The sequence below is a fragment of the Arachis ipaensis genome, chromosome B6 (assembly GCF_059453495.1).
Source record: "Arachis ipaensis isolate K30076 ecotype BB chromosome B6, ASM5945349v1, whole genome shotgun sequence".
Taxonomy (NCBI): domain Eukaryota; kingdom Viridiplantae; phylum Streptophyta; class Magnoliopsida; order Fabales; family Fabaceae; genus Arachis; species Arachis ipaensis.
In genome coordinates, this window is record NC_142441.1 from 75,409,142 (window position 1) to 75,428,206 (window position 19,065).

Here is a 19,065-nt window from a genome sequence, read left to right on the forward strand (position 1 = left end):
CAGTTCTTAACTGAATTCTTGCAGATATGTGATACTGTTAAGACTAATGGAGTAGATCCTGAAGTCTACAGGCTCATGCTTTTCCCTTTTGCTGTAAGAGACAGAGCTAGAATATGGTTGGATTCTCAACCTAAAGACAGCCTGAACTCTTGGGATAAGCTGGTCAAGGCTTTCTTAGCCAAGTTCTTTCCTCCTCAAAAGCTGAGTAAGCTTAGAGTGGATGTTCAAACCTTCAGACAGAAGGAAGGTAAATCCCTCTATGAAGCTTGGGAGAGATACAAAGGACTGACCAAAAAGTGTCCTACTAACATGCTTTCAGAATGGACCATCCTGGATATATTCTATGATGGTTTATCTGAGCTATCAAAGATGTCATTGGACACTTCTGCAGGTGGATCCATTCACCTAAAGAAAACGCCTGCAGAAGCTCAAGAACTCATTGACATGGTTGCAAATAACTAGTTCAAGTACACTTCTGAAGGAAATCCTGTGAATAATGGGACGCCTATGAAGAAGGGAGTTCTTGAAGTTGATACTCTGAATGCCATATTGGCACAGAATAAAATATTGACTCAGCAAGTCAATATGATTTCTCAGAGTCTGAATGGAATGCAAGCTGCATCCAACAGTACTCAAGAGGCTTCTTATGAAGAAGAAGCTTATGATCCTGAGAACCCTGCAATAGCAGAGGTGAAGTACTTAGGTGAACCTTATGGAAACACCTATAACTCATCATGGAGAAATCATCCAAATTTCTCATGGAAGGATCAAAAGCCTCAACAAGGCTTTAATAATGGTGGAAGAAATAGGTTTAACAATAATAAACCTTTTCCATCATCCACTCAGCAACAGACAGAGAACTCTGAACAAAATACTTCTAAATTTAGCAAACTTAGTCTCTGATCTATCTAAGGCCACTGCAAGTTTCATGAATGAAACAAGGTCTTCCATTAGAAATTTGGAAGCACAAGTGGGCCAGCTGAGTAAAAGGATCACTGAAATCCCTCCTAGTACTCTCCCGTGCAATACAGAAGAGAATCCAAAAGGAGAGTGCAAGGCTATTGACATAAGCACCATGGCCGAACCTGTGAGGGAAGGAGAGGACGTGAATCCCAAGGAGGAAGACCTCCTGGGACGTCCAGTGGTCAATAAGGAGCTTCCCTCTGAGGAACCAAAGGACTCTGAGGCTCATCTAGAGACCATAGAGATTCCATTGAACCTCCTTATGCCCTTTATGAGCTCTGATGAGTACTCCTCTTCTGAAGAGAATGAGGATGTTACTGAAGAGAAAACTGCCAAGTTTCTTGGTGCAATCATGAAGCTGAATGCCAAATTGTTTGGTATTGAGACTTGGGAAGATGAATCTCCCTTGTTCACTAATGAACTAAGTGATCTGGATCAACTGACATTGCCTCAGAAGAGACAGGATCCTGGAAAGTTCATAATACCTTGTACCATAGGCACCATGATCTTTAAGGCTCTGTGTGACCTTGGTTCAGGGATAAACCTCATGCCCCTCTCTGTAATAGAGAAACTGGGAATCTATGGGGTGCAAGCTGCTAAAATCTCACTATAGATGGCAGACAATTCAAGAAAATAGGCTTATGGACAAGTAGAGGACGTGTTAGTAAAGGTTGAAGGCCTTTACATCCCTGCTGATTTCATAGTCCTGGACACTGGAAAGGAAGAGGATGAATCCATCATCCTAGGAAGACCTTTCCTAGCCACAGCAAGAGCTGTGATTGATGTGGACAGAGGAGAATTAATCCTTCAATTGAATGAGGACAAACTTGTGTTTACAACTCAAGGATCTCTCTCTGCACCCATAGAGAGGAAGCATAAAAAGCTTCTCTCAAAGCAGAGTCAAACAAAGCCCCCACAGTCAAACTCTAAGTTTGGTGTTGGGAGGCCACAACCAAACTCTAATTTGGTGTTGAACGCCCATATCCAAACTCTAAGTTTGGTGTTGGAGAGTCTCAACAAAGCTCTGCACATCTGTGAGGCTCCATGAGAGCCCACTGTCAAGCTATTGACATTAAAGAAGCGCTTGTTGGGAGGCAACCCAATTTTTATTTATCTAACTATATTTTTCTTAGTTATATGTCTTTGTAGGTTCATGATCATGTGGAGTCACAAAATAAATATAAAAATTGAAAACGGAATCAAAAACAGCAGAAGAAAAATCACACCCTGGAGGAGCATCTGTCTGGCGTTCAGCGCCAGAACAGAGCATGGTTCTGGCGCTGAACGCCCAAAATGGGCAGCTTCTGGGCGCTGAACGCCAGAACAGGCATGGTTCTGGCGTTCAACGCCAGAAATGGCACACAAATGGGCGTTGAACGCCCAAAATGGCCACCAACCTGGTGCTGAACGCCCAGAGTTGTGTGCAAAGGCATTTTTACATGCCTAATGGGTGCAGGGATGTAAATCCTTGAACACCTCAGGATCTGTGGACCCCACAGGATCCACTCAGGATCTGTGGATCCCACAGGATCCACTCAGGATCTGTGGACCCCACAGGATCCCCACCTACCTCCACTCACTTCTTCTCACCACTTTCTTTCACACAACCCCATAAACACTCTTCCCCAAAAACCCTTCACCAATCACCTCAAACTCTCTTCCCCATCACCTCTTCACCACTCACATCCATCCACTCTTCCCCATAAACCTACCTCATAAACTCCACCTACCTTCAAAAATTCAAAACCAATTTCCCACCCAAACCCACCCATATGGCCGAAACCTTTACCCCCCTCCCTTCCCTATATAAAGCCCTCCATTCTTCATCAAATTCACACAACACACCCCTCTACACCCTTCTTGGCTGAAACACTTCCCACTCTCCCTCTCCTCTATTTCTTCTTCTTCTTCATCTATTCTTTCTTTTATTGCTCGAGGGTGAGCAAAATTCTAAGTTTGGTGTGGTAAAAGCATAAGCTTTTTGTTTTTCCATTACCATTGATGGCACCTAAGATCGGAGAATCCTCTAGAAAGGGGAAAGGGAAGACAAAAGCTTCCACATCCGAGTCATGGGAGATGGAAAGGTTCATCTCCAAAGCCCATCAAGACCACTTCTGTGATGTTGTGGCCAAAAAGAAGGTGATCCCTGAGGTCCCTTTCAAACTCAAAAGAAATGAGTATCCGGAGATCCGACATGAAATTCAAAGAAGAGGTTAGGAAGTTCTAACAAACCCCATCCAACAAGTCGGCATCTTAATGGTTCAAGAGTTCTATGCCAATGCATGGATCACTAAGAACCATGATCAAAGTAAGAACCCGGATCCAAAGAACTATGTTACAATGGTTCGAGGGAAATACTTAAATTTTAGTCCGGAGAATGTGAGGTTGGCGTTTAACTTGCCCATGATGCAAGGAGATGAACGCCCCTACACTAGAAGGGTCAACTTTAATCAAAGGTTGGACCAAGTCCTTATGGACATATGCGTGGAAGGAGCTCAATGGAAGATTGACTCCAAAGGCAAGCCGGTTCAACTAAGAAGATTGGACCTCAAGCCTGTAGCTAGAGGATGGTTGGAGTTCATTCAATGCTCAATCATTCCCACTAGCAACCGGTCTGAAGTTACTATAGACTGGGCCATCATGATCCATAGCATCATGATTGGAGAAGAGGTGGAAGTTCATGAGATTATACCTCAAGAACTCTACAAGGTGGCTGACAAGTCCTCCACTATGGCAAGGTTAGCCTTTCCTCACCTCATCTGCCACCTATGCAATTCGGCTGGGATTGACATAGAGGGAGATATCCTCATTAAAGAGGACAAGCCCATCACTAAGAAGAAGATGGAGCAAGCAAGAGAGCCCATTCATGGAGCTCAAGAGGCGTATGAAGCTCATCACCATGAGATCCCGGAGATGCCTCAAATGCACTTTCCTCCACAAAACTATTGGGAGCAAATCAACACCTCCCTAGGTGAATTGAGTTCCAATATGGGACAACTAAGGGTGGAACATCAAGAGCACTCCATCATCCTTCATGAAATAAGAGAAGATCAAAAAGCAATGAGGGAGGAGTAACAAAGACAAGGAAGAGACATAGAAGAGCTCAAGGACATCATTGGTTCCTCAAGATGGAAACGCCACCATCACTAAGGTGGATTCATTCCTTGCTCTTAATTCTTCTGTTTTTCGTTTTCTATGTTATGTGCTTATCTATGTTTGTGTCTTCATTATATGATCATTAGTAGTTAGTAACTTTGTCTTAAAGTTATGAATGTCCTATGAATCCATCACCTCTCTTAAATGAAAAATATTTTAATTCAAAAGAACAAGAAGTACATGAGTTTCGAATTTATCCTTGAACTTAGTTTAATTATATTGATGTGGTGACAATGCTTCTTGTTTTCTGAATGTATGCTTGAACAGTGCATATGTCTTTTGAAGTTGTTGTTTAAGAATGTTAAATATGTTGGCTCTTGAAAGAATGATGACTAGGAGACATGTTATTTGATAATCTAAAAAATCATAAAAAAGATTCTTGAAGCAAGAAAAAGTAGCAAAGAACAGAGCTTGCAGAAAAAAAAATAGGCGAAAAAAAAATAGAAAGAAAAAGCAAGCAGAAAAAGCTAAAAGCTCTTAAAACCAAGAGGCAAGAGCAAAAAGCCAGTAGCTCTTAAAACCAAAAGGCAAGGGCAATAAAAAGGATCCCAAGGCTTTGAGCATCAATGGATAGGAGGGCCTAAAGGAATAAAATCCTGGTCTAAGCGGCTAAACCAAGCTGTCCCTAACCATGTGCTTGTGGCGTGTAGGTGTCAAGTGAAAACTTGAGACTGAGCGGTTAAAGTCAAGGTCCAAAGCAAAAAAAGAGTGTGCTTAAGAACCCTGGACACCTCTAATTGGGGACTTTAGCAAAGCTGAGTCACAATCTGAAAAGGTTCACCCAATTATGTGTCTGTGGCATTTATGTATCCGGTGGTAATACTGGAAAACAAAGTGCTTAGGGCCACGGCCAAGACTCATGAAATAGCTATGTTCAAGAATCATCATACTGAACTAGGAGAATCAATAACACTATCTAAACTTTGAGTTCCTATAGATGCCAATCATTCTGAACCTCAATGGATAAAGTGAGATGCCAAAACTATTCAAGAGGCAAAAAGCTATAAGTCCCGCTCATATGATTGAAGCTATGTTTCATTGATAGTTTGGAATTTATAGTATATTCTCTTCTTGATATCCTAATTGATTTTCAGTTGCTTGGGGGCAAGCAACAATTTAAGTTTGGTGTTGTGATGAGCAGATAATTTATATGCTTTTTGACATTATTTTTAGTATGTTTTTAGTAGGATCTAGTTACTTTTAGGGATGTTTTCATTAGTTTTTATGTTAAATTCACATTTCTGGACTTTACTATGAGTTTGTGTGTTTTTCTGTGATTTCAGGTATTTTCTGGCTTAAATTGAGGGACTTGAGCAGAAATCAGATTCAGAGGTTGAAGAAGGACTGCTGATGCTGTTGGATTCTGACCTCCCTGCACTCAAAGTGGATTTGCTTGAGCTATAGAACTCAAAATTGCACGCTTCGAATTGCATTGGAACGTAGACATCCAGGGCTTTCCAGAAATATATAATAGTCCATACTTTGGCCAAGAATAGAGGACGTAAACTGGCGTTCAATGCCAGCTTTCTGCCCAAATCTGGCGTCCAGCGCCAGAAAAGGAGCCAAAACCAGAGTTGAACGCCCAAACTGGCACAAAAGCTGGCGTTCAACTCCAAGAAGGACCTCTACACGTGCAACACTCAAGCTCAGCCCAAGTACACACCAAGTGGGCCCCGGAAGTGGATTTATGCATCAATTACTTACTTCTGTAAACCCTAGTAGCTAGTTTATTATAAATAGGACCTTTCACTATTGTATTAGACGTCTTTTTGACAATCTAGGATCAGTTGTATGCTATCTTAGATCACGTTTGAGGGCTGGCCTCTCAGCCATGCCTGGACTATCACTTATGTATCTTCAACGGTAGAGTTTCTACACTCCATAGATTAAGGTGTGGAGCTCTGCTGTTCCTCAAAGATTAATGCAAAGTACTACTGTTTTCTATTCAATTCATCTTGTTTCGCTTCTAAGATATTCATTCATACTTCAATCTGAATGTGATGAATGTGACAATCATCATCATTCCCTAATAACGCGTGCCTGACAACCACTTCCGTTCTACCTTAGACTGAATGAGTATCTCTTAGATCTCCTAACCAGAATCTTCGTGGCATAAGCTAGAATGATGGCGGCATTCAAGAGAATCCGGAAAGTCTAAACCTTGTTTGTGGTATTCCGAGTAGAATTCAATGAATGAATGACTGTGACGAGCTCCAAACTCGCGATTGCGGGGCGTTAGTGACAGACGCAAAAGGATAGTAAATCCTATTCCAGCATGATCGAGAACCGACAGATGAATAGCCGTGCCGTGACAGGGTGCGTTGACCATTTTCACTGAGAGGATAAGATGAAGCCATTGACAAGGTTGATGCCTCCAGACGATTAGCCGTGCCGTGACAGGGCATTGGATCATTTTCCCGAGAGATGACCGAAAGTAGCCATTGACAGTGGTGATGTATCACATAAAGCCAGCCATGGAAAGGAGTAAGACTGATTGGATGAAGATAGCAGGAAAGCAGAGGTTTAGAGGAACGAAAGCATCTCCATTCGCTTATCTGAAATTCTCACCAATGAATTACATAAGTATTTCTATCCCTATTTTATTATATTAAATTCGAAAACACCATTATCAATTTATATCTGCCTAACTGAGATTTGCAAGGTGACCATAGCTTGCTTCATACCAACAATCTCTGTGGGATTCGACCCTTACTCACGTAAGGTATTACTTGGACGACCCAGTGCACTTGCTGGTCAGTTACATGGAGTTGTGAACCATGGTCTTGGCATCATGTTTTTGGCGCCATTTCCAGGGAAAGAAAGAGCAATGAATTTTACATAATTAAAGTGTAATCACGATTCCACGTACCACTACCTCAGGTTGGGTTGCCTCCCAACAAGCGCTCTTTTATTGTCGTTAGCTTGACATCCTTCATCCTCTGATCATGGAAGTTGAGGCTTCTGTTGCCTTTGGTTTCCCCCTCTCACCGTGGGCTTTTCCTTGATGATTGTTTCTTTTCCCGTAGCCTTCTCACTTTTTTCCATAACTGCTTTCCCTTTCAACCCAGCAGCTTTTTCACTGTTCTTTGGGTCATCTTCAGTGGCCCTTAGGGATATATTTGCCTCTCACTCTCCCAATTCAACAAGGTTTTGAACCAGTTGTTCCATTTGCCTTTCAACTCTTCTAAGTGAGGCCTCTTGGTTCCTACTTATCATCTCTTGATTTTTCCTTATTTCTTCCTGCTCTATTGTTATCATTTCTTGAACTTTCATGAATCTTTCCATCATCATTTCTAGAACATAGAGTCTTTGAGAGTTTGGAATTGGTTGTGGTTGTGTCAACTGTGATGGTTGATGAGAGTCATTTTGGGCGAGTGGTGAGATAGGACGGGGTTGGAAGTGTGTGTATTGATTGTTGTTGTGGGGGTGGTTTTTATGTTGGTTTTTGAAGTAGGGGTTGTTGCAGTTGAAGTCCCTTGGTTTTTGATTTTGGTTTTCAACCCCTCTCCAGTTGGATTGAGTTCTCCAGGGTGGGTTGTACACATCATTCTGAGTCCTACGTTGGAACATGCTTGAGGAACTGTCTGGAGAGTATGATCACTCATGACTTGGTTGCTCATAGTTAATTAGTCCAGAACCTTTTTCAGGTTGATTCCAACAATGGGGATTTTGAGGTGAGTTCTGTGCATTTGCCACAGCATGTTGCAGTTCATCTATTTTTCTGTTAATCAGCTCCAATTGTTTCTTAAGCTGTTGATGTATCTGCTCGCTTTGGGCCATGATTGCGTGAATACCTTCAATTTCCTTCTCCTGTGCGAATGGTTGCACTCCTGTCTCTGGTTTAACAATTCCCTGAGGTGGTTTCAGCTTGGCTAGGAGTTCACTCATTAGTTCTTCCCATCCGATGATGTTTCCTTGTGGGAAAGCTTCAAACCACTGAGCAATGTCGTTCATGGTGATGAGTGGTTGCTTGTCATCTAAGGTGGGGGTATTACTCCCATGCTTACTGGAATTTGTTGGGTTCTTCTCCATGATCTGCACAATCACAAATAGTCCAAATGAAGATTGAATACATTCATGTCTAAAATGTGGTTAAAAGGTTTAGCTGACACAATGTATCAAACAGTTGATAGGCTTCAAAGATTAGTAAGAGAGAATTGCTTCTCTCGTATATTCAACAAGCTGAAATATGAGAATCATAGGAAGCCAGAGAAACCAAGAAAACTTCACTTTATTGTAAAAGTGAGGTTTCAGTTAATTCAAGCAAAATTTCAAACAGTTAGTGTGTTAGTCAAAAATTAGAGAAACAGAAAATAAAAATGCTAGATCTAGATCTCCACTTCACTTAATCATTGTCAATCTATTTCAATCCCCGGCAACGGCGCCAAAAACTTGATGCGTATTTTCGGAAAATGAAAAACGAATCCCAAACACACAAAACTAACCGGCAAGTGCACCGGGTCGTATCAAGTAATAATAACTCACGGGAGTGAGGTCGATCCCACAGGGATTGAAGGATTGAGCAATTTTAGTTTAGTGGTTGATTTAGTCAAGCGAATCAAGAGTTGATTTGAGTGGTTTGTATTCGACAGAAGCTAAATTGCATGAAATTAAAAAGGAGAAGGGTAGATTGCAGAAAATTAAAGAGCAAAGAAAGTAAATAAGCTGAATCTTAAAGAACAAGTAATGTAAATTGCAGAAACTTAGATTGCAAGAAATGTAAATTGCAGAACCTTAAAGTGCAAGAAATGTAAATGGCTTAAATGGTAAAGGGAATTGGGAAGTGGATTTGCAGAAATTAAACAAGGAAAAGTAAATTGCATTAATCAGACAAGTAGAAAGTGACTTGAATTGAACCGGATTTCAAACGGAAATGTAAATGAACTTGAAAAGCTTTAAACAGAGAATTTAAAATGCAAACTCCAGATCTCAGGACCCAAGAGACTAGATAACCGAGTCTAGATCTCAATGCCTTCCTAGATCCAAATGTAGAATTCAATTGCAAGAAATTAAAGATCAAAACAGAAGAAAGCTTGAATGTAAATCTCAATTCTCCAATGATGCAGTAAAAGAAACAGAACGAGATCTCAAGGTGAGATTGAGACAGAATTTCCCCAATTCTCAACACCCAAGACTCAAGACAAGTGTAATTGAAATTGAAAACAAGAAAACTAAGAGGAAGAGAATTCAATTCTCTTCTCCGAAACTCAGAAACTCCAAATGATTCCAAAACCAAAAGCTCTCAGCAAAACTAAAATGGAAAGATCTCAAAGGAAAGAAAAACTCCCTGAAAACTTAAATCCTAAGCTATTTATACACTTTCTTCAAATGGTCTTCAAGCCTTGAATTGGGCCTTTGTTCTTGATGGAATTGGATTGATAAAGGCCTTGGATGATTGCTCTTGGAGTTGGAGAAAGATCCATTGTGAACCGGGTTGAAAAACATAAAAGCTTGAGTAAAAGTTTGAGTAAAAGTTTGAGGCAAACTTTTACTCAAACTTTTTATACCAGATGGCTTCACTTTGCTGCTACCAGCGTTTGAGCCAAAGTTTGAGGTCAAACTTTTGCTCAAACGTTGGCCCCCTTGTAAATGTGTGTGGCGCCAACGTTTGCCAAAAAGCTTGAGGCAAACATTGGCGCAAGCTTTTCTCCTCCAGGGTGTGCAAGAGTGGCGCCAACGTTTGAGCAAAAGTTTGACCTCAAACGTTGGCGCAAGCTTTTTCCTCCAGGGTATTGATTTTGTGATGCCAACGTTTGCCAAAAAGTTTGAGGCAAACGTTGGCTCAAGCTTTTCTCCCAAAAGTTTGAGCTAAATTTTGAGGTCAAACTTTTGCTCAAGCTTTTTTTCCTCTGGAGTGTTTTCAACTCTTTTAAAAGTTTGAGCTAAAGTTTGAGGCAAACTTTTGCTCAAGCTTTTTGTTCTCTCTTGCTCCTAGCCATTCCTTCTTTCTTCAACCTTCTTCAAAACTCTTTTCACCTATCATCAATCAACCAAACACATCAAAGCTTTGCTTAAAATCATGAGTTTGTTATTCTTTCATAATATATGACAATTATAGCATAAAATCTCATGAAATTGCATTAATTCATACATGGTTAATTGAATCAAAGGAAACATGGAAATCTACCCAATTGGCTTGCTTATGGCTCAAGAAAGTGCATAAATCAATCGAAAATAAGTAAAAAAAACTAGTGAAAATAGGCTAAGATGACTTGTCATCATTCCTCACTGAAGAATGCAATGCAGTCATTCTAAAAAGCTTACCAAGGAAGCTTAAAGATCCCGGAAGCTTTATGATACCATGCACATTAGAGGGTGCTTGTACCAAGACAGCTCTATGTGATCTTGAGGCAAGTATCAACCTAATAACTGTATCCACTATCAAAAAGCTTGGTTTGACCGATGAAGTTAAACCAACCCGGATATGCCTCCAACTTGCTGATGGCTCCATTAAGATTCCATCAGGCGTAATTGAGGATATGATTGTCAAGGTTGGACCATTTGCCTTTCCCACTGACTTTGTAGTGCTGGAAATAGAGGAGCACAAGAGTGTAACTCTCATTCTAGGAAGTCCTTTCCTAGCAACTGGACGAACCATCATTGACGTCCAAAGAGGGGAGATAACCCTGAGAGTCAATGAGGATGAGTTCAAGTTGAATACTGTTAAAGCTATGCAGCATCCAGTCACATCAAAAGACTGCATGAGCGCTGATATCATTGACTCCTTGGTTGAAGAGGTCAATATGACTGAGAGTCTCGAATCAGAGCTAGAGGACATTTTTAAAGATGTTCAGCCTGATCTGGAGGAATCAGAGAAAATAGAAGAACCTCTGAAAACTCCTCAGGAAGAGGAGAAACCTCCTATACCCAAGCTGAAACTACTACCACCATCCCTGAAATATGCATTTCTGGGAGAAGATGACACTTTTCTCATGATCATAAGCTCTACCGTAGAGCCACAGGAAGAGAAAGCACTAATTCAGGTGCTGAGGATACACAAGACAGCTCTTGGGTGGTCCATAAGTGATATTAAGGGCATTAGCCCAGCCAGATGTATGCACAAGATCATATTAGAGGATGATGCTAAGCCAGTGGTTCAACCACAGAGGCGGCTGAATCCAGCCATGAAGGAGGTGGTGCAAAAAGAGGTCACCAAGTTATTAGAGGCTGGGATTATTTATCCTATCTCTGATAGCCCCTAGGTGAGCCCTGTCAAAGTTGTCCCCAAGAAGGGAGGCATGACAGTGGTTCATAATGAAAAGAATGAACTGGTTTCTACAAGAACAGTTACAGGGTGGCGTATGTGTATTGATTATAGAAGACTCAATACAGCCATCGGAAAGGATCATTTTCCTTTACAATTCATAGACCAGATGCTAGAGAGAGTAGCAGGTCATGAATACTACTACTTTTTGGATGGCTATTCATGTTACAACCAAATTGCAGTAGATCCTCAGGTCCAAGAGAAAACAGCATTCACATGTCCTTCTGGAGTATTTGCCTACAGAAGAATGCCATTTGGTCTATGCAATGCACCTGCAACCTCTCAGAGGTGCATGCTCTCTATCTTCTCTGATATGGTAGAGAAATTTCTGGAAGTCTTCATGGATGACTTCTCAGTATTTGGAGACTCATTCAGCTCCTGTCTTGACCATTTAGCACTTGTTCTGAAAAGGTGCCAAGAGACTAACCTAGTTTTAAACTGGGAAAAATGTCACTTTATGGTGACTGAAGGAATTGTCCTTGGGCACAAAATTTCAAACAAGGGAATATAGGTGGATCAAGCTAAGGTAGAGGCAATTGAAAAATTATCACCACCTGCCAATATTAAGGCAATCAGAAGCTTTCTGGGGCATGCAGGATTCAATAGGAGGTTTATAAAAGATTTTTCAAAAATTGCAAAACCACTGAGTAATCTGCTAGCTGCTGACATGCATTTATCTTTGACATAGAGTGTCTATAGGCGTTTGAGACTCTAAAAGCTAAGCTGGTCACAACACCAGTCATTTCTGTACCAAACTGGACATTACCATTTGAACTAATGTGTGATGCCAGTGACCATGCCATTGGTACAGTATTGGGACAGAGGCATAACAAGCTTTTGCACGTCATTTACTATGCTAGCCGTATTCTGAATGATGCACAGAAGAATTACACAACCACAGAAAAAGAGTTGCTTGCAGTGGTTTATGCCATTGACAAGTTCGGATCTTATTTAGTGGGATCAAAAGTGATTGTGTACATTGACCATGCTACTCTAAAATATCTCCTCACAAAGCGGGATTCAAAACCAAGACTCATAAGATGGGTGTTGCTTCTGCAAGAGTTTGATATAGAAATAAGAGACAGAAAAGGGACAGAAAACCAAGTAGCAGATCACCTATCCTGGATAGAACCAGTAGCAGGAGCGTCCTTCCCTCCTACTGAGATCTCTGAAACCTTCCTGGATGAGCAAATCTTTGCCATTCAGGAAGTACCGTGGTTTGCAGACATTGTAAACTATAAAGCTGTGAGATTCATACCCAAAGAGTACAGTAAGCAGCAAACAAAAAAAATAATTTCTGATGCAAAGTACTACTTGTGGGATGAACCATATCTCTTTAAGAGGTGTGCAGACGGAGTAATCCGTAGATGTGTGCCTAGGGAAGAGGCACAGAAGATCCTATGGCATTGCCATGGATCACAATATGGAGGACATTTCGGAGGTGAGCGAACCGCCACAAAGGTTCTCCAATACGGTTTCTACTGGCCTACTGTCTATAGAGACTCCCAAGAGTTTGTACGTAATTGTGACAGTTGCCAGAGAGCTGGTAATCTGCCTCACGGTTATGCCATGCCTCATCAAGGAATCTTAGAGATTGAGTTGTTTGATGTATGGGGTATTAACTTCATGGGGCCTTTCCTACCATCATACTCAAACACTTATATTCTGGTGGCAGTAGATTATGTATCTAAATGGGTAGAAGCAATTGTAACACCCACTAATGATACTAAGACAGTGATGAAGTTCCTCCAGAAGTATATTTTCAGCAGGTTCGGTGTCCCAAGGATACTGATCAGTGATGGAGGCACTCATTTCTGCAATAAACAGCTTGACTCTGCTCTAGTCCGATATGGAATTAACCATAAAGTGGCCACTCCATATCATCCATAGACAAATGGGCAGGCTGAAGTCTCGAATAGAGAACTAAAACAAATCTTGGAACGGAATGTAAGTACCCATAGAAGGGATTGGGCAAGAAGTCTGGATGATGCTCTGTGGGAATACAGAACCGCATTCAAGACTCCTATAGGGACCTCTCCATACCAGATTGTGTATGGAAAAGCCTGTCATCTGCTAGTGGAACTGGAACACAAAGGCTACTGGGCAACCAGGTTCCTAAACCTTGATGCTAAGGTAGCTGGAGAGAAAAGATTACTCCAGTTGAATGCACTGGAGGAGTTCAGACTCAATGCTTTCGAAAATGCTAAAATTTACAAGGAGAAAGCAAAAAGGTGGCATGACAAAAAGCTGTCATCTAGAGTCTTTGAGCCAGGACAGAAGGTTCTACTGTTTAACTCTAGGCTCAGATTGTTCCCAGGGACCATATGTGGTTACAAGTGTGTCACCATATGGTTATGTAGAGCTTCAGGATATTGACTCTGACAAAAAGTTCATTGTTAATGGACAGAGAGTCAAACATTATCTTGAAGGCAATGTTGAGTAAGAGTGCTCAAAACTGAGACTAAATTAAAAAGCTCATTAAAGGTCCAGCTAAAGATATCAAAGAAGCGCTTATTGGGAGGTAACCCAATCTTATTTATCTATGCTAATTACTTTTTCATTTCATTTTCCATTGTTATTCAATGTTTACTTTAGGTTGATGATCATGTGGAGTCATAAAAACAGCTGCAGAGTTAAAGCGAAATCAAAAACAGCATCAAAAATAGCATACCCTGGAGGACAGGCTTACTGGCGTTTAAACGCCAGTAAGGATAGCAGAATGGGCGTTTAACGCCCATGTAGGCAGCATTTTGGGCGTTAAACGCCAGAATGGGCAGCATTATGGGCGTTTAACGCCAGAAATGGAAGCATTCTGGGCGTTTAGAAAAATGCCCAGCAAAGAAGGATTCGTGGCGTTTAACGCCAGCCAAGGTACCTGGCTGGGCGTTAAATGCCCAAAAAGGTAGTCAAGTGGGCGTTAAACACCGGAATAGATAGCATCCTGGGCGTTTAACTCCAGGATGACACAAGGGAGGTAATTTTGTTTCCAATTCAATTTTTTTCAATTTTTCATGCTTTAATTCATAATTTTTTGCATCAAACATATTTAAAACGTTCATCTTTCAATTTCTATTTTCAAAAATTAATATTCTTTTTAATCCTTTTTAATTCTTTTTTATTATTTCTTTTCAATTCCTTCCCAAAACGTTTTCAAAACTTACATGTCTTTTCAAATTATTTTCAACTCTTTTTAATTTCTCTTGCATACAGTAATAAGTTTTCAAAAATTAATTACATTATTCTTCTTCTACTCCCTTCTATCTTATTGTGCTCAAGGACGAGCAAACCTTCTAAGTTTGGTGTGGAAAAAGCTTTGCTTTTTGTTTTTCCATAACCATTAATGGCACCTAAGGCCGGAAAAACCTCTAGGAAGAGGAAAGGGAAGGATGTTGCTTCCAACTCTGAGTCATGGGAGATGGAGAGATTCATCTCAAAAGCCCATCACTAGAAAAAGGATGGAGCAAACAAGAGAGCCCACTCATGAACCTCAACAAGAGCCATGAGGGAAGAGAAACAAAGCCAAGGAAGAGATATTGAGGAGCTCAAGCACTCCATAGGATCTTCAGGAGGAGGAACTAGCCACCGTCACTACGGTGGACCCGTTCTTTAATTTTCTTGTTCTTATTTTTCTGTTTTTCAATTTTTGTGCCTCATGTTTTGTCTATGTTTTTGTCTTTATTACATGGTCATTAATGTCTAGTTTTTATGTCTTAAAGCTATGAATGTTCCATGAATCCTTCACCTTTCTTAAATAAAAAATGTCTTCTGAAAAAGAAAAAGAAGTACATGAATTTCGAATTCAATTTTGAAAATAATCTAATTATTTTGATGTGGAGGCAATACTTTTTGTTTTCTAAATGAATGCTTGAATAATGCATATTTTTGATAGTGAAGTTTATGAAAGTTAAAATTGTCGGCTCTTGAAAGAATAATGAAAAAGGAGAAATGTTATTGATAATCTGAAAAATCATAAAATTGATTCTTGAAGCAAGAAAAAGCAGTGAAGAACACAGAGCTTGCGAAAAAAATATGGCAAAAAATAAATAAATAAATAAATAAAAAGAAAGAAAAAAAGAAAAAGCAAGCAGAAAAAGCCAATGACCCTTTAAACCAAAAGGCAAGGGTAAAAAAAAAGGATCCAAGGCTTTGAGCATTAATGGATTGGAGGGCCCAAAGGAATAAAATCCTGGCCTAAGCGGCTAAACCAAGCTGTCCCTAACCATGTGCTTGTGGCGTGAAGGTGTCAAGTGAAAAGCTTGAGACTGAGCGGTTAAAGTCGTGGTCCAAAGCAAAAAGAGTGTGCGTAAGAGCTCTGAGCACCTCTAACTGGGGACTCTAGCAAAGTTGAGTCACAATCTTAAAAGGTTCACTCAGTTATGCGTCTGTGGCATTTATGTATCCAGTGGTAATACTGGAAAACAAATTGCTTAGGGTCATGGCCAAGACTCAAAAAGTAGCTATGTTCAAGAATCAACAGACTAAACTAGGAGAATCAATAACATTATCTGAATTCTGAGTTCCTATGGATGCCAATCATTCTGAACTTCAAGGGATAAAGTGAGATGCCAAAACTATTTAGAAGCAAAAAGCTACTAGTCCTGCTCATCTAATTGGAATTGAGCTTCACTGATATTTGAAATTTATTGTACTTTCTCTTCTTTTTATCCTATTTTGTTTTTAGTTGCTTGGGGACAAGCAACAATTTAAGTTTGGTGTTGTGATGAGCGGATAATTTATACCCTTTTTGGCATTGTTTTTACATAGTTTTTAGTATGTTTTATTTACTTTTTATTATATTTTTATTAGCTTTTATTCAAAAATCACATTTCTGGACTTTACTATGAGTTTGTGTGTTTTTCTATAATTTCAGATATTTTCTGACTGAAATTAAGGGACCTGAGCAAAAATCTGATTCAGAGGCTGAAAAAGGTCTGCAGATGCTGTTGGATTCTGACCCTCCTACACTCGAAGTGAATTTTCCAGAGCTACAGAAGCCCAATTGGCGCGCTCTCAATTGCGTTGGAAAGTAGACATCTTGGACTTTCCAGCAATATATAATAGTCCATACTTTTCTAGAGATTTGATGGCCCAAATTGACGTTCAAAGCTAGCCTAAAACTTTCTGGGGTAAAATGACAGAACTGGCAGAATTCTTGGTGTTAAACGCCCATTTTGACACCCAGGGTGGCGTTTAACTCCAACCTTGGGCATATGCACGTGAAAGCTTGAAAGCTCAGCCCAGAGATGCACCAAGTGGGTCCAGAAGTGGATTTCTACACTATCTGCACTTAGTTACTCATTTTCTGTAAACCTAAGTTACTAGTTTAGTATAAAAACTACTTTTAGAGATTCATTTTGCACCTCATGACATTTTACACTTCATATTGTATCTTCTACGGCATGAGTCTCTTAACCCCATAGGTGGGGGTGAGGAGCTCTACTGTGTTTCAATGGATTAATGCAATTACTACTGTTTTCTATTCAATCACGCTTGATTCTATTCTAAGATACTCACTCGTACTTCAATATGGAGATTATGATGATCCGTGACACTCATCATTATCCTCAACCCTATGAACGCGTGCCTGACAACCACTCCATTCTATATGAGCTCAACGTAGTCATTGAGCGACAGCTTGAGTGCGTATCTCTTGGGTTTCTAATCTACGGACCAAGTCCAGGGGTTAGAACCTTCGTGGTATAGGCTAGAATCATTGGCAGCATTCCTGGGATCCGAAAAGTCTAAACCTTGTCTGTGGTATTCCGAGTACGATCCGGGAAGGAATGACTGTGACGAGCTTCAAACTTGCGAATGTTAGGCACAGTGACAGTGTGCAAAAGGACAAGGGTCCTGTTCCGACGCTAGCGAGAACCAACAGATGATTAGCCGTGCGGTAGCTATACTTGGTATTTGTCATCCGAGACGAGAAATCCGACAGTTGATTAGCCGTGCAGACATCTTACCTAGTATTTTTCATCTGAGAGGATCATACAGCTTGCCATTGAAGGAAGCCATGTGTGTTTGGAGAAGAAGATAGTAGCAAAAGCAGAGATTCAGACGACAGAGCATTTCCGAATCCTCAACATGTTTCTCATTACTGAATCATAAGTATTATTTATTTTATGTTATTTATTTTTCATAAATACAATCACTCTTATCATTAATCTCCTGACTAAGATTTACAAAATAACCATAGATTGCTTCAAGCCGAAAATCTCCGTGGGATCGACCCTTACTCACGTAAGGTATTACTTGGACAACCTAGTGCACTTGCTGGTTAGTTGTACGGAGCTGCAAAAAGTGTAATCACAATTTCCCACACCATAAGGCTATTTGGTTAAGTGAGCTAAATGAAATGATGGCCTCAATCATGTAAATGCATGTATACACAAAATAATAGACATAAAGAATCAAACTAATCAAAGATTACAATCATAGAAAGAGAATGATCACACAAGAATGAAAATAAGTGGTTATAAGATGTAACCACACAATTAGGCTCAAATCTCACATGCTTGTATTCTTAGCTCAAAAAATGATCCACAATGTGTAGTTCAAGCAAGTTCAATGAAAAATTTTTACTCAAATCAATTGGGATGCCCTATAGATAAATTTCTTGAAAAATATCATTATTTTGACTAAGCTTATTATATATATATATATATGCAAAAATAAGAAAATGCAACTAAAAATACTAAAAGACCTAAAAATGAAATGCAAAAGTGTTGGGATTAGAAATTTGTCACGCAAAAATGCCGAATCGGTCGGACGAGCTCCCCACACTTAAAAGTTTGCACCGTCCTCAGAGCATTCAAAGATGAGCAAGGGGGTACGGTAACTCTTCGGATTGCCACCTTCAGCTGGTGGATCAACCGGTTACTGCGTATTCTTTCTTCCGCTCTCCTTGTTGCTTATGGTGACTCATCCTAAAAACAGAAGGAAGGATAGTGAGAAAAGTAAATGTAAAAGAAAGGAAGCGTAAATTGTTGGAATGAGGTAATAATCACTAGAATGAAGTGAGTGACCCAATGTGTGACATGGATAAAAGTTAGTGTGCATTCTAAGTTGCGCGCGGTTTAGAACACACACACTAACATAAAAAGCTATGTCACATTTACATAAAAAGGAACATGCACTTCACTCATTCTAGTGTGCTTGAAATGGTCTAAACTCGTAGGTTAAGACAACCAAACAAGCAATAAAGAAGCATGAAAGCATTCAAGCCAAAAATATATGGATGCATATGATCAAGAAACACAATGCATTAAGATAAATGCATAACATCCATCAAGAAATTGCCTACTCAAAGAAAGGAATTCAAATCACATGGTGGCCAAATCATGTAATTCGGAAAGATTTAACATTTGTTAAAGGCAATTCTCATGTACTTGGTGTTCACAAAGATTAAGCATGAAAATTTCAAAACCAAGCAATAAATTGTAACCTCAACAAAGAATCCAACAATGAATATCCAAAATCATTAATGCTAAAATAGCATTCAGTTATTAATAAGCAGCAATATACAGCAAACAAAATTAATAATCCAACACTTATTATGGAAAAAATGGAAAATTAAACAAAGATGAAACTAACTAAATAGCTAACAAACTAATGGTTGATGGTGTATGGTAGTGTTGGATGATGGTTGAAAAAGGAAAAGAAAAGAGAAGAAGGGAAGAAAT

At 39.9% G+C, this 19,065-nt stretch overlaps 1 non-coding gene across 1 annotated transcript; it reads right to left on the reverse strand.

Annotated features, from left to right (window-relative positions):
* Positions 1–207: 207 nt before the first annotated feature.
* LOC148561387 (small nucleolar RNA R71) lies at positions 208–315 on the reverse strand. The gene has a single exon (XR_015887040.1). It is a non-coding gene; the product is annotated as a small nucleolar RNA R71 (small nucleolar RNA).
* Between the last annotated feature and the right edge of the window lie 18,750 nt (positions 316–19,065).